The sequence below is a fragment of the Puma concolor genome, chromosome A2, assembly GCF_028749965.1.
Source record: "Puma concolor isolate L17-30 chromosome A2, mPumCon1.1.hap2, whole genome shotgun sequence".
In the NCBI taxonomy this organism is placed as follows: Eukaryota; Metazoa; Chordata; class Mammalia; order Carnivora; family Felidae; genus Puma; species Puma concolor.
In genome coordinates, this window is record NC_141668.1 from 159,871,208 (window position 1) to 159,876,799 (window position 5,592).

General features: G+C 48.3%; 1 pseudogene; it reads right to left on the reverse strand.

Annotated features, from left to right (window-relative positions):
• Positions 1–4,353: 4,353 nt before the first annotated feature.
• Positions 4,354–5,302, reverse strand: LOC112852362 (olfactory receptor 1f45-like; annotated as a pseudogene).
• Between the last annotated feature and the right edge of the window lie 290 nt (positions 5,303–5,592).

A 5,592-nucleotide genomic window follows, 5' to 3' on the forward strand; every position in this document is an offset into this window, starting at 1 on the left:
TGTGAATTGGTTGCTCCTTGCTGAGTTTTGCAAAGTATTACAACAAAGATGTGGACTCAGGGGACAAGAGTTGGTGCATAGAGATAGAAAAGTCCACAGATGAGAGTCCTCAAAGGGTTGGAGAAACCCCATGATCCTGATTTTGGAACCCGTGGTTAAGCAGGGCATTGCGTTCTGCAGGGTAAGAGGCATCCATTTCAAAAAATGTCCATTTTATTTTATTTTATCTTATTTTTGAGATTGAGAGAGAGAGAGAGTGAGTGAGAGCATGAGCAGGGGAGAGAGGGAGAGGGATGGGGGGAGAGAGAAAGAGAGAGAGAGAGAGAGAGAGAAAATCTTAAGCAGGCTCCATGCCCAGTGCAGAGCCAGACTCGGGGCTCGATCTCACGACCCTGCGATCATGAGCTGAAATCAAGAGTTGGATGCTCAACCGACTGAGCTACCCAAGTACCCCAAGATGTCCATTTTTTTTCAAAAATGTGTTCCAATCCAATTTTATTTACCCAAACAGGTGGTGGGCCAGATTTGGCCCATAGGCTATAGTTCGCTGACTCTTGTCCTGACTCAGATTGTTTTGTTTGTTTGCTTACTTGTTTGTTTTTAGTTTCAGGTGTACAACCCAATGATTCGATATTTGTATATATTGGGAAAGACCACGGTACCTCTCGTTAACGTCCGTCACCACACACAGTTATGCTCTCCTTTCTTCTTGTGAAGAGAAATTTTAAGATCCACTCCCTTAGCGACTTTCATATATGGTAGAGTATCATTAACCACAGTCACCAGGCTGGACATTGCACTCGATGACTTATTTATTTTATAACCGGAAGTGTGTACCTTTTGACCACCTGTATCCATTTTCCCTATCACTCACCCTTCAGCCTCTGGCAACCATTCATCAGTTCTCTGGATCTAGGAATTTTTTTTTCTTTTTGTTTGTTTGTTTTGTTTTAGGTTCCTCATATAAGTGAGACCAAACAGTATTTGTCTTTCTCTGACTTATTGCAATTAGCACAATGCCCTGGAGTCATCCATCTTGGCGCAAACGGCAGGTTTTCCTTTTTTTTTTTTTTTAAGAGGTGGGGAGAGGTAGAGGGGGAGAGAGAATCTCAAGAAGGCTCCACACTCAGTGCAGAGCCTGACGCGGGGCTCAATCCCACAACCCTGGGATTATGACCTGAGGCAAAATCAAGAGTCAGATGCTTAACCAACTGAGCCACCCAGGCTGCCCCGGCGTAGGATTTCCTTCTTTTTTATGACCAAATAAGTCACCCATCTTGAATAATCGTGACGCAGTTACTAATGGACCCACCAGATAAGGAATTAGGGAACCCTCAGCATGAAGTTCCCCTTTTAGAAACCTCTGGATAATCTAAATAATGGACCACTTGAGTGACCCCACTTTCCCCTTCCAACTCCCTAATTCTTGCTCTTATGCTTTAAATTAGCCAATACAGGGGCACCTGGGTGGCTCAGTCGGTTAAGCATCCGACTTCGGCTTGGCTCAGGTCATGATCTCACGGTTCGTGGGTTCGAGCCCCACCTCGGACTCTGTGCTGACAGCTTGGAGCCTGGAGCCTGCTTCGGATTCTGTGTCTCCCTCTCGCTCTGCCCCTCCCCCACTCGCACTCTGTCTCTGTCTCTCAAAGATAAATAAACGTTAAAAAAAATTTCTAAATTAGCCAATAGAGAGTGAGCCCCCCAAACCCAAGGCACCTCATCCATGGACCCTAGTAAACGCAGAGCCTGAAGTCTATGTTCTCTGTCTCCCTATAACCTTGCTGCGTGGCCCCCAGGTGTGCTGTGTACCCTCCAGAAATATGCAGAAGAGTCTTATTTGTTTCAAAGCTCCTCAATAGTTGTTGCTGAGGTGTACCCTGTAATCGTAGCAAGAACCACGAGGGCTGTTCCACCACAACACTGACTCCTGTCGAGGGGGAAATGTCTGTGGCCACCCTCACAAATAGCACAGGCTCAGGTGAGTGCCTTAGGCGTTCCCAGCCAGAGCATCACCAACAGTGGGCTGAGACCAGCACACAGGTCTGCCAAGACCTTTGTTTTCAAATGACCTCAAGTAGCCACCGTTAATGTGCTAGAGAGACATGAGCACATCAAGGAATGCAAACATTCTGTCTGGGAAAGAACTTTGGGCGTGGTTACTGACTCAAAGCAAATAGCCTACTAAGAGTTCTAGAGAGTTCCTTTGAAATCAAGGGCCCCCGCCTGTGCCTGATGGCACTAATTTGCATCAGAGGAATCAAAATCTATGACAGCTGCAGAGCTCCTCAGAAGGGTATCTCCTGGATCTCAGTTGATCTCAGCTCAGGTCACGATCTCATGGTTCGTGAGATCAAGCCCTGAGTTGGGCTCTGCACTGACAGCATGGAGCCTGCCTGAGATTCTCTCTCTCCCTCTCTCTCTCTGCCTCTCTCTCTCTCTCAAAATAAATAAACATTAAAAAAATGTTATGGGTTGCCTATGTCTCCTCCCCAAATTCATATCTTAAAAATAGGATTGTTGCAGATATAATAGTTAAGATGATATCATTCTGGAGTAGGGTGGGTTCCTACTCCAAGAGAACTGGTGTCTTTATAAAAAGGGGGTGTTTGGAGACAGCCATGCACACCAGGAGGATGCCATGTAATGACAAAGACATGATCTACAAGTTAAGGGACACCAAAGATGGCCAGCAAAGCACCAGCTTCTCCCCAGCTAGAAGAGAGGCTCGGGACAGATTTTCCCTCACAGCCTCAGCAGGAGCCAATCTGCCAACACCTTGATTTTGGACTTCAGGCCTCCAGAACGGTGGGAGAACGAATTTCTGTGTAAGCCACCTCGTTTGTGGTTGTTTGGTTGGTTGGTTTTGGTCTTTTTATTTGTTTGTTTGTTTTTACAGAATCCCCAGGAAACTAATACAGCCCATAAGCTGTTCATCCTGACCAATATAGAAACTGGTACCAGAAGTGAGATGTTGCCATCCCACAAATGAAGAACCAGTTGAATGAGCTGCGTGGTCCGGTGGTTAAGGACACAAATTTTGCAGGCTGGGAAAGCTGGTAACCCTTGTTATGCCAAAGAACCTCGTCCAGAAATACCGCCATGGGTGACAACCTGACAGGTAGATCATAGGTCTCCTGAGCCTGTGTTTGCAGAAGTGATTGGAAAGAGCTAGAATGTCACTGTGAGTTGACTGCTGCTTGCCGCTTGCAGCAAGGAATCACAAGAGAGAGATGATCTTGGAGGAGAATTGGCCACATTTCAAAGTCAGAAACATCACAAGGTTAGAAGAGCCAACAGCTTCCTGTTCCTTCAAAACAGTGTAAATAAGGATCTTGCCTCCCACCTAAGGCTATTGTTTCGGGTGACCATTAACGGGGAGTGACAAAAGTGTAGGTAGTTCAAGGAAGCAAATATTGCAAATTAAATAAACACAAGAGCTCTGGCTAGAAAAAAAGCCCATCGGATCTGGTGCCTAGCAATGGAACTCACTGGAAACAACAAGACCAGATGTCTACTCTAAGCTTTTTGAAGGAACTAAGTTGTTAAAGAAACAAAGAGTGCAGTCTGCAAAATCTTATAACTCTTGAGCCTTTGCAATTGGGTCTTTTTATTATAGTTGCTTAACCTGAATCTTAACCAAAGTGGGGCTTGTGTTCTGGTCTCTCTCATCAGCAGAGCACTTCCTTTTTTTAGGCACTTCCTTTTTTGAAATTTTTTATTTGAGAGAGAGAGAGAGAGAGAGAGAGAGAGAGAGAGAGTGAGCTCAGGGGAGAGGAGCAGAGGGAGAGAGAGACAGAAGATCTGAAGCAGGCTCTGTGCTGACAGTAGAGAGCCTGATGTGGGGCTCAAACTCATGAACTGTGCAATCATGACCAAAGCCGAAGTCAGATGCTTAATCAACTGAGCCACCCAAGCACCCTGAGGGACAGAGAGAGAGAGAGAGAGAGAGAGAGAGAGAATTTAAGCAGACTCCACAGTCAACGCGGAGCTGGATGCGAGGCTCGATTCCACGACCCTGGGATCATAACCTGAACCGAAATCAAGAGTCGGACACTCAATGGACTGAGCCACCCAGATGCCCCAGAGAGCACTCTCTTTTAGCTGTGATGTGTTCTTCAGGCTGCAGTGTGAGCACCACATGGTCAGGGGTTTTGTTTGTTCCCTGCTAGACCCTCAGCCCTTCAAAGAGTGTCTGCAATGTAATAGATGTCCAATAAATAGCTGTTGGAAGGATGACGTAATAAACAGAGAACCAAGAGTGCAGTGAAAGAAATATCTCAGATTGGAACTATACAGGGCAATTTAGTACAGATGGGCTCCAGATTTGGACACTGAAACATCCCAATGTTATGGTCACTGAATAAACACTGGCTTCCTACTGATGAGGGCCCCCAAAACACCCGTCCTGTCACTGTTGCGTAGGCTGTACATGGAGGGATTCAGCATGGGAGTGACCACCACGTACATCACTGCAGCGGCCGTGTCCTTCTGGGCCGTGTGGGAAGACATAGGGCTGAAATAAACCCTGATGAGTGTCCCGTAGGACAGGGACACCACAGAGAGGTGAGAGCCACAGGTGGAGAAAGCCTTCTGCTTGCCTCTCATGGATGGGATCCTCAGCAAGGAGGCAAAGATGCATGTGTAGGAGACCAAGATACCCACAAAGGGGGTGATGATGGGTAGGGTGCCCCCGGTGTACAACATTGCATTATTGAGAAAGGTGTCAGAGCAGGCCAGCTTCAGCAGAGGGCTGAGGTCACAAAAGAGATGGGGAACCCGGTTGTGGGTGCAGAACAAGAGGTGAGTCAGTAATACTGTGTGGGTCAGGGCGTTCCTGAAGGCTGCAGTCCAGGATGCAGCCACCAGGAGGCCACAGAGGTGTGGCATCACAGACACAGCGTAGTGCAGAGGGTGACAGATGGCCGCATAGCGGTCATAGGCCATGGCCATCAGAAGGAAGCTATCGATGCCAGCAAACCAGATGAAGAAGAAGATCTGGGTCAGGCAGCCTGCGTTAAGGGATCCCTTTGTGTCCTGACACGAGGTTGGCCAGCATCTTGGGAATGGTGGTGGAGGTGAAGCAAATGTCCACAAAGGCCAGCTTAGCCAGGAAGAAGTACGTGGGCATGTGGGGTTGGGAGTCAGTGGCGATGGCCAGGACGATGAGCAGGTTCCCCAGTCCTGTGACCAGGGACATGCTCAGGAAGAGTATGAGGAGCAGCTGCTGTTGCTTGGGGTTCCCTGAGAGGCCCAGGAGCAGGAACTCAGAGACCCTGGTGAGAGTTGCCCCTTCCACCGCCATCTTGGAGCAATCAGAAAGGAAACCCAGGAGTTGTCCAGGGTCCTGACTCAGCCAGCCCTTGCACCGCGCCCTGGATCTCATGCCCTCTGGCTAGTTCCAGGAGTTCATCCATTCTTCCCATGCTCTCCCGCAACAGGACCCCGGCCCACCCACCTGCTTTGCTGCATGATTTCCATCAGTGAATACACCGTTCATTCCCCATCATCCACCTGCAGATGGGTGGACTGCTGCCAAGCACCGGGCCCATTTCTCACCCTCACCCCCTACACCTCTATGCCCCAGGGCTTCAT